We start from the raw sequence: 10,500 nt of genomic DNA, 5'->3' as shown, positions 1-10,500 counted from the left end.
AAGTAAGACATCGTCTTAGATGGAGTTGCAATATTTTCCAACCCCCTGAGGGTTAATACTCCGTCGGCGGAAAGTTCTCGCCGGAAGTTGCGGATTCTTAAAAATCTGGCCGCGAGTATCGACTGTATGTACGACCTAGTCGAATCCTCGATGCTGTCGACCGCACTCTCCGGGTATCCGGCCTCATCGTGCCAGCCGATGTCCTTGAAAGTATCCGAGCGGAAATATACATACATATGGATAAAAAATATATGTATGTAATTTTCTTGTGTTTTATTTTTGTATTGTTGAACGAATTACTCGTATATCTTAAATATGTTACATTACTAAGATTAAGTTTTGTGTCCGTAATATTTGTTAATTCATGCGCAATTATTGAAACAATTATTAGAATCGGCGTAAATCGCATTTTCCAACTTAATACAAACATTGCGTTATGGCAGAAATGATTAATGCCTGATGAAAGCCGATCGAGAATCAGCTGTAGAAGTAAGATGGGTAAGATGACAAGTGAGATGGATAAGGCTGTAATATATTATATCTATCGTGTATTATATGTATTTATATGTATATATGTATTATATGTACGATATATATATATGTGCAAATATATACAATTTTATAATTTATATTACCTGATTCTCAATTTTGAAGAAGCGTCTTTTAATTTAACGTTTATTTTTAATGTAACATTTAATAATGTCATGTCAATTGTATCAAGAAAGTTTCCGTCAAAAAATAAAAATTCAGAAACGTAATTTCAGCACCCGTATATTCAAAATCAATGTCTGAAACAATGGACAAAAAGGCCTCAATATGTAGCATCATAATTGATACGATAACATCCTATCATACATTAAATACATTTTGGTTACTAATTACATATAACGCAATTTAATAAAAAATGTTATATATAAAAAAGTATATATTTAAAAAAATTAGCAAAGAATAATTACTCACCAAATCTCTTGTTATTCTTGCCGAGATTCATTTACCAACTTTCTTTTCCGAGTACCTTGCACATTTTCTGTGCTTTCTCGATTTTGTAATTTTTGGCTTGTATTTGGCTCTGTACTTATGGTGTCTGTATTAAATTAGAAGAAATAATTATTTTATCTTTTGTTTTGCAGAAAAATTTAATGTATACTTACTGATCTTGCTGTATCGCTGTCAGATGATAATCATAATGAGCCTTCTCAAGCGAATAATCGTTTAACGTTGGTAGTATTTGCAAGCAACGCTTGCATCATATACAAAATATCCGTACATCATTTCAAAATCATTAATTAAATAAGGTTCTAGTGGTCTCAGTCGAGCGTGATGTGCAGATATCAAATGCATCGTCATTGTTACAACTGCACTCTCTACAACTGGGATCGACTTCTCGCACCAATGACACGTTAACAGATCACATTGCGTGAAATACGCCGAAATCAAATTATTCTCCGACATTTTACCTATACTCGAAAGAAATAAACTTATGTAATTATGTAAGATTATGTGTGTGTGTGTGTGTGTGTGTGTGTGTGTGTGTGTGTGTGTGTGTGTGTGTGTGTGTGTGTGTGTGTGTGTGTGTGTGTGTGTCGAGTTCTCCACGCGCACAACCCTCTAACATTGCAGCTTCCACAGCACCAGGAATGATATGAGGGATGGATACGAGGATATTTGAGGTGGGCCGAACAGGGGAAGGGCTAGAACCGTGATATGTAGGGGAGACCGGGGCGGGTTGTCACACTTTTCAAATACTGATTTTTTAAAAAATATTAGCAATATTTTATAATATTGTATAGTACTTTATAATGTAGCTACATCCTTTAGGTATAAGAAAAAAAATATTAGACTTATATATATTTATACACAAAAAAGTTATTTAATTCTAAGCAAGATCGTGAAAATGTGACGACTTACCTCATACTCTGGATTGATTGTCATGTATCTTTCATGTAGAGGAAACATACGACAAATAGTTCCTGTTTTAATATTTTATTAAAGTTAGTGCTAGTTTTTGGTAAATTTAACTTTAATAATATATTGCAGCGTGAATTAAACGAAAAATTAATAATTTTCATAAACTTTGTAATATAATTCTCATAAACTTAGACTAAATAAAAGAATAATAATTCTCAATAAACTTTGTAATACTTTTATAAACTTTGAGTAAATAAAAGAATAATAATTCTCACATAAACATTGAATCCTATCTCATTTAAGACAACTTACCCTGAATGGTCATTTTGAACAAAGAAGATCATATTTATAAACTATGTTGCAATGACGGTTAACTAAATACAGGAAAAATTATCTAAAACTATAATATTTCTTATGACCAAAAAGAAATTACGACTAGTAATTCCAAAAACCCACGGAACAATAAAAATAAACGGAACACGACCTCCAATTTTTAAAAAATGCTCGTAAATATCACATGCGATGTTTTTGAAACGAGCTATTTCGTACACCCGACTAACACGATAGGAGCAACCTACACTATAAAGAAGAATATTCCACTCAATGTATTAAGTGAGATATAAGCTTTGTGACAACTTACCCGTGTGACTTCTAGCCCCGGTCTCCTCTAGGTATATGTATATATACTTAAGTATAAGTATATACTATACTTATATACATAAATAATAATTGCTGTACATATGTATATACATAAATAATTATTTATGTATATACATATGTACAGCCACACACACATACATACATATATATATACATATATATATATATATATATATATATATATATATATATATATATGTGTGTGTGATATCAAGTGTATATATATATATACACTTGCTTTGCTGTCCAGTACCGGAAACAGCTCCATCCCGAGCTCAACCAACGCTATGGTAGCCAACATGGCGAATGTAGCAGTGCTCATATTTTCCGGACGGGTCGCTTTGTCACCGCCACCGCGAACGGTCGACCTTGCGAACTTTATCGGCCGTATGCAACGGTTAGAGCGGGAGCTGGATGCATATGCATTGCCCGCCGCCGCTGTTGTATTCCGGTGTTAAAGGTCCGTCCGAAGAACAACGTGTCACCGCTACCGAAAGATCGACGTGGAGGTCGTGTCGTATCGCGCTGGTTTCTCTTCCGTTCTCCAAGCATTGCCCAACTTTACATGTCACTTTTCATGTGTCGGGAAAAATCAACGCGTTTTTCATTTTGAGAAGCATTTAAAATAACGCTTTTTAAATAAAAAAATCTCCAAAGCGTAGGATTCTACTCATATCAACGACGCTCGCGCTTTTCGATTTATTGTAATCTGAATTTCTTAATAGCGTTTGTTGTTTGACCACATCTCGAGCCACTGGATTTAGAGATGCAATGCGAAACCTTGAACTGATTTCAAAATTGCGCTTCGTTATGTTCGAGTTCGCGCTGTATCTGTCGAGGACGGAACGCGCGGAAGAGGCGCCAGTATATCGATTTCGCATGCAACAGATACACGGTATATTAATTATAATCTTATTTCGCGTCACGTGAGCGTATTAGCCACCACGAGCTCTCTCTCCCAGCGGGTCCATTCTCGCTCGCGCCAACAATCCGATTAAGATCGAAAAGTTGAATTGCGATGACCCAATTCGTACGACAAAACGCGCGCGCCCTTTTTAATCCGGCCGAGAGAGCGGCCGACGACATTGCGAAGATATTTCGTATATATGCGAAACGTGTGTGCGGCAATGTACGTCCTTTCGTAAACGAACGAGCCGGCTAATGTGTACGGCACACGCTATACGTGGGTGTGACAGCGTAGTTATAATAACGCACAGTCCTTCGTGGTACGACGTATGCCTTCGAGTGCTTAATAATGAAGAAATTAATAAAAAGCCGGAGCAGCGAGGCGTTTTGTTGGCAAACGCTTGACAGCGGCAACCTACTCGTTATCCAAATAGCAAGCATGGCACGTAGAGCCAAAAAATTTCTAAGAAATATCTCAATAATTAAATCGTTCTTTAAGAGGGAATTATGATTCATACAAAGTGTAGAAATTTAGAACTTAAAAATTTCTTAAAATTAAAAATTTTTTTTTTACAAAGAAAGTTCTACTATCTTGCAATAGATAGATTCAAATTCTCGTTTTTCTCTCAATTTGAGGCACTTGATTCAAAAAGACAAAATATTTACTGAATATGTGTATTTCAATCACGAACATACGCTTGCAATACTCAATGCTGCAAATAAAATGGTAATTGAATTTTTCAGGAAGGCTCGACAGTTGAAGAAGGGTTCTCTCTCGAAAAAAAAAACAAGTTTTGGATTATTGCCTTTTGAAGTTGAAGTGTGAGAAACGTTTGCAACGATACGCGAATGCGATGAAAACGATATTCGAGAATTACATATCTTGTTGAATAGAAAAACGCGAATCGCCCCGTTTTACATCCCATAAAAGTAAAAGTGCTTCATATACAAGAAAGGCACTGAAGGCACGAAATTCTAATAGAAGGTTAGTAGAAGCAATCTGCAATCGTATGCTGTTATAAGTGGAAGCACTCGACACAAGCCTGCGCGTACACTCACTTATTTGCCTACATACGCACGTGCGTGTGTACGCATGCATTTCGACACGGTATAACGTGCAGGATTGGTAGGTGCGTCGTAGGAAGGTTAGTGAGTGAGTATTTGGGACTTGCAGACTTGAAGATAGGTACTTTCCGCCTCCGGTGGAAACTGACGGCAAAGGGAGAGCTTTGCGAGAAGAAATTGTCGGCGGAAGGTACCCGGGCTACACGAAGATAGCGATGGCTACGAACCTTTCGGGAAGATATCATTAAATTTCCGGAGCCCGTCCTAGTTCGCCGTTCTACCTTCGTCCTAGCGTATCCTGGTCCATTCAGCGGCGTCGCGGCCGACGTCATATCGATCGCTAACGTGACGATCTATTTCTGTAATGGCTGGATAGAATTGCAGAATTGCGAGGTAATAAAATACTAAGAGTATATAAATACTTTCTCAGCTTTCTTTGGAGAATACTACATTAAGGAATAATTTTAGAAACTATTCTCTCTGAAAATTACATTAAATCTTTAAAAGATATTCTTTGACTTTTTTCAGTTGATGATAGTCACTTAGTCACTTAGCCTAATATTGATGTAAACTACGATTTTTTTAGAATTTGAATACCTACTATATTTGAAATATATCGTCTACATATATATTTGGATTATTTGGCACAATCAGAAATTGTGGTCATTTCGATTTACTATATACATCGTAATTGCTTTTGCACCCTAAACAATGTTGCCAGTGAATTAAGAACATCTTATTTCAAGGGAGCTTCCTGGGCAACGGAGCTCCTCCGGAAAGGTTCGTCCCTTGTACGCGTTTGGAATAGGATCTTACCTCTCGCCTGAGACGGGAACCAGGATAAACGGGAACAGGGAGGGTCTCTCATTCGAGTTGCAGGGTCGTTCCCTGCAAAGGTGGAGCAAAGGAGAAGCTTTCGCCTTCGACCCCAACCGAGGCAAAGGGGAGAGGGCGAAGAGGGGGGGAAGGAAGAAGGGAGCTGAGGGATCCGGAGGGTTGAGAGAACGAACAACCCTCAGGATTCGACCTGGACCGACGACGACCCTTCTGCGAAATATCCTCTGGACTGAGGCTGTCTGCAGCCATACACAGCCCTCGTTGGTGTAAGGATGTGCGCGCGCGCGTACACACAGACATACAGAGTAGCATACACGATCTACACTTACGAATGTTACGTACGTTACCCGGCTGTCTCTGCCGCTGCTGTAACTCTACACTCCCACCTATACATATACACACACGAGCACGCGCGCGCACGCACGTGATAGAACGGCCGTACGTGTGCGGCCGTGTAAAGTTGGCGAAATCGTTTGTTCCATTCTTTGTGCACGTACGAGTGCACCCCGGCGACTTTGTGTACGCGCATAATAGTCCTCTATGATTCGTTTATTACGCAAAGATACACCGCGCGCCTCCTTCATATACACGTACTAGCCGGATTTTTCTTTCGCGCTGCGCTCAAAGGATCTTGCGCGTACGTCGCAGGTCAGTATGTACTTTGCGGATTTTCGCGACAAATACGTTGATTTTTTCATATGTAGTTGTTATTTCCGTTACTTTGGCGTATCGATTAGTATAATGCAATTACAAATGATTCTCGATGATAATAAAAATTATTTTATTAACATTTGATTAGTATTATCCTTCACTTATAATTAGAGGAAAAAATCCCATTTACGGTCCGGACTAGATCTTGATAACTTAATAATATTGTGTGAATTTTATATACTTTTTCCGAACTGATTAAACTGCGCGCCGATTTTTTGTCTTTAAAATACAGCTCCTAGTTGGAACCGTAATTGATTGTATATCATAGCGGTCGTGTTTTACTTATTAGAATTATATTTAATTCAATTTTTCAGTATGAATAATTATTGATATTGTTTTGCAAATTTAACGTTAATTTTATTATCGTTACATCATTAACCGAAATCATTAACAGACTTGCTTATAATTTTATCTTGTTAACTTTACAGTCGTTAAATGCTGACTTGCGCAGAGTATTCTAGCATGTGCCATCAACTTTAAGTACAAACTTTCTCTATTTCTTAATCAAATATATCAATATATATTAATTTTTGTGTCGCAGTGTAAAAAGCTGTAATATCAAGTTTCTTTAATAATTTCAAGACATCTTACGACAACCCCCAAGTTTCGACATTAAAAAGATTAAGCCTCGCATAAACTCTCTCATCATTCTTCTCACGTGCCCGCTGATGCAAAGTACACAACTCCCCGACGCCCGCTTTACGCCGCCGCGGCGCCGTTACCGCTCCCCTCTGGTGCCGAGTAATCCACGCGAACTCTGTAGATCCCAATAGTTAAAAACCGTTTCGCGCGCGCGGGCGTAACTCCGCCGTCGTCGGAGTTTCGCGGCTCTCTTCCGCGCGCGTTTTTATATTTTCTTTCTATCCTCTCTCTCCTCGTTCCCACCCTTCGCCGTCCCCTTGAACCTTTGCGCGGGTATGTGGATCTCGGATTTAGCGGGCAGGTGGAGGCAACCGAAGCCCGCAGCAATCGTACCACGGAATTATTTAGAACAGTGGATAGTAGCCACGTTGTAGTTAGGTTGGCTGCGGTGCCCAGGACTACCACCCCATATCCACCCTACCTTTGCCGTCCCACACCACGAGCGGACCCCGATGTTCAACCACCCTACTCACCCTTCCTCCCCCGCCTCCCTACTCCCCCTCGCCACTCTACTCCCCCTCGCCACCGGTCCCCGGCCACCCTTCTGCCCCCGTGCCAGCCAACCATCCAGCCTCTCCTGTCCCCTTTTGCCCTTCACCAACCACCGAGTGTACTCCACCTCCAGCCCGGCTTAGTTCAAAGCAGCCCAGCACAACCCGCCACCCGACTCTGCCTCCCTCTCCGCACCCTTTTACCGCTCCCTCGCCCACTCGCTCTCTAGCCACCCATCTACCCGCCACCCCCTAGCAGTAGCTCGACGTACCCTTGCGTGCTTGCCTGCCTGCCTGCCCGCCCGCCTGCCTGCCTGCCTGCCTGCCTTGCCTGCCTGCCTGCCTGCCTGCCTGCCTGCCTGCCTGCCTGCCTGCCTGCCTGCCTACCTACCTGCCTGCCTGCCTGCCTGCCTGCCAGCCAGCCATCCACCTAACCCAACCACCCCATCTACCACCCACTTTCTCTCTCTCTGTCTCTCTTCCAACTACGCTACCACCAACCACCCACACTCTGTGCCCCCCTTCCGACCCATCCCCTCGGCGCGCACCAGCCCTGCCTGCTACGCCGCAACCACCCCCGAACAGAAAACACAGCTGAGCCAACGTGCTCTCGGGCTGAAATGCCTTCCACCTTTCAGAGGGAAGAGTGTCTTGCTGCTTCGCTCTCCCGCACACCCACCTTCCGCCCACTTCACATTCCCCATTCCACTCCCCTACCGCCTTTCCCGTCATCCTATCTCCTTTTCGTTCCTCGTTCTCGACCTTCCTTCTGCCGTTGACGTCCTGGCTCTCTCGCTCTCTTCGTGCGATACGTAAAATACATAACTGACAAAATAATTTAAGATACGATTGTAACCGCGAACTGTCCTTTCTTTTGTTTTCACTGGACCTTTATCGGTTCGCGCCCTCCCCCTACAATGACTCGCGAATATATCAGGTGGATGGATACCTGTCCACCGCGAGCATGGCAAGTTAGTTCGCGAATATTTTAGCGAGTACATTCTCCGTAACGGTCTCGCGTCGCGCGTGGTGGTCCCCCTTTCCTCTTCGTCCTGCATCCTTTAGTCGAGAAACAAGTCCGACCGTATGCAGACACAACGCTACACGGCGGTATAACTCACCCGCCGCTCCCAAGTGGCGTTTATTTCGATGGTTAGTGCCTCTTTCGTCGTTTGTCGTGTCTGCATTCCGTTCGCGGAGTAATTTCGTTTGCAGCGATTAAGTCTTTCGCGCGTTTCTGATAATGCAATTCTGACATGTTGATAATTATAATGATTAATCGCAAAGTTGTTTGATTATTGATAAAAAGAAACTTCGACAATTATTGAAAACACTATTTGAAAAAAAAAGCAAATGAAGGTAATCGTTTTCTATAGTTTTTTTTATTTGCGCTGTGTACGATCTCGTTTATAAAGTTGTTTTATTACGTTACAATTGTGAGAAATTTGCGATTAAAGTTGCAAAAAAGAACTATTTTAGTGTATTTTGGCACAAGATATTTAAAATTAATATAGAGTCTATTGCATCAAAGTTGCGACTTACATAGATCATTACAATAGATCCTATATTAATTATAAATATCTTTTTAATACGTTTCATGCCGCATAGATCACCGATGACCCACGCTAAGACTTTCCGTTCCGGCCGTTTAATATTTTGACTTTTTGAGTATTAATAAGTATTTTTATAATAAGTTTTTAAATTAAATATTTAATAAAAATATTTGCTTTGTTTTGTATTGCATTTTGTACATTAGGCCTTTTTCTTTATAATATTTTTTTTGTAATTATTGTGCAACACAATTTACTTAACAATTATAATGAACATCCTGCGTGGGTGGTGACCTACGTGGCGTATATAGAAGACAAATCACATAAAATTAGTCCGGCACGGAACGTCTTAACCGTAACCGACACAACAATTTTTTTAAGGGCTGAAAGTAGGCTAAAAACGTAATATATAATTTTGATTGCAATAAAACTTCTCCAACAGGTCACATATTATCATAGTTATGATATCAAAAAACACTAAAATAGTCTTTTTTGCAAATTTAACCGCAAATATCTAAAAATTGCGACGTGATAGAGCAATTTGATAAACGGGATTCAGTGTAGAAAATAGGAAATAATTATCTCGTTCGTGTGCTCGAAAAAAAAATCATTTTTTGTTAAACAGTGTTATATGTATGTTTCGTTGTAATTTATATGACGACTTTCTTTCTCTTAACATTATAACTTTTTTAAATTGAAAATGAAGGAAAGAAGTGTTATGTAGAAATGAAATATTTGCTCTTTTATATCTGTAACTAAACTTACAGAATGGAATTGCCTTGTTCTCAAGACATCGATATTTTGATTTCGCGTTGGACTTCTCGCAATTCTCGCAATCGATCATCGTATCGTGACTTACAGATTCTCTACATACATACGAACAGACTATAATACGTAGGAATACGATTCTTTATATAATCGCGCGAACGTTCGAACGATTAGTCCATTTATTTCCTCCCACGCTTTGTTCGCGTATTCAAGCGACTCATTAATAAGCTGACGTTTTGTTTTGTATCCCTTTGTCGTCGAAACAATTAATTCGCACACAATCAAGGCGATATTTTTAAATTGTCTGCGTTAAATTTGCGTTTCGTTCATACAGTATCGCTGCAAATTTTAGTTCGTTAATTCCATCTGCAGAATAGCTGCAGAATTTCAATGATCTTTTGACACTAACATTGCGCGAGAGGAATTAGCGATCAATTAATAAATAAGTAATCTAACTGACAATGCTAAATACGTACTTAGCTTAGGATACTGGCGATCGATACACCTGACTATCTTAAAACCTATGTCACATAGGTGTAGTCTGTCAAGTGTGTTATTCTAACTTCCTCGCAAGAATAATAAATTAAATATTATAAATTACAAATTTATGTCTTCTTTTGGAATCTTTAATAAAAATGTATTTAAACAACGTAAATTGTAAAACAATTCAATAAAACTATGTTGACGGTTTGATAACGAAACTATTGTCAATTTATAAAAGAGACAAATGGCCGGGACAAATGTTGACTATTTGATATTCGAAGTTAATAATTTTGACCATCTCCAATAGTGTTCAAACACTAAAGTGTTAAACGTAACTATTAAAACTTTATAAATATTTCTGAACGAAAATATTTTAGCATTTTAATAGTCCGAGGCTCAAGTTTCCATTAATGAGCAGTTGTTGATTCCAATTAACCGCAAGATTAAGCATACACTTAGTGAAAGAGGCATCAATCGCG

The 10,500-nt window shown here is 39.6% G+C and overlaps 2 long non-coding RNA genes across 2 annotated transcripts; one reads left to right on the top strand and one right to left on the bottom strand.

The window, feature by feature from the left end:
* Positions 1-252: 252 nt before the first annotated feature.
* Positions 253-1,571, bottom strand: LOC139785871 (uncharacterized). Its single transcript, XR_011722111.1, has 4 exons — positions 1,152-1,571; positions 961-1,084; positions 636-788; positions 253-525 (listed from the first exon to the last, which is right to left on the bottom strand). It is a non-coding gene; the product is annotated as an uncharacterized lncRNA (long non-coding RNA).
* A 1,176-nt stretch (positions 1,572-2,747) lies between these two features.
* On the top strand, positions 2,748-6,166 carry LOC139785872 (uncharacterized). Its single transcript, XR_011722112.1, has 3 exons — positions 2,748-4,459; positions 4,649-4,932; positions 5,286-6,166. It is a non-coding gene; the product is annotated as an uncharacterized lncRNA (long non-coding RNA).
* The last annotated feature ends 4,334 nt before the right edge of the window (positions 6,167-10,500 follow it).

Source organism: Temnothorax nylanderi, unplaced genomic scaffold (assembly GCF_030848795.1).
Source record: "Temnothorax nylanderi isolate EJ_2023f unplaced genomic scaffold, tnyl_v1.0 TNYL_tig0907_pilon, whole genome shotgun sequence".
NCBI lineage: Eukaryota > Metazoa > Arthropoda > Insecta > Hymenoptera > Formicidae > Temnothorax > Temnothorax nylanderi.
Note: the sequence above shows the minus strand (reverse complement) of the source record. Positions and strands in the feature narration are given on the sequence as shown.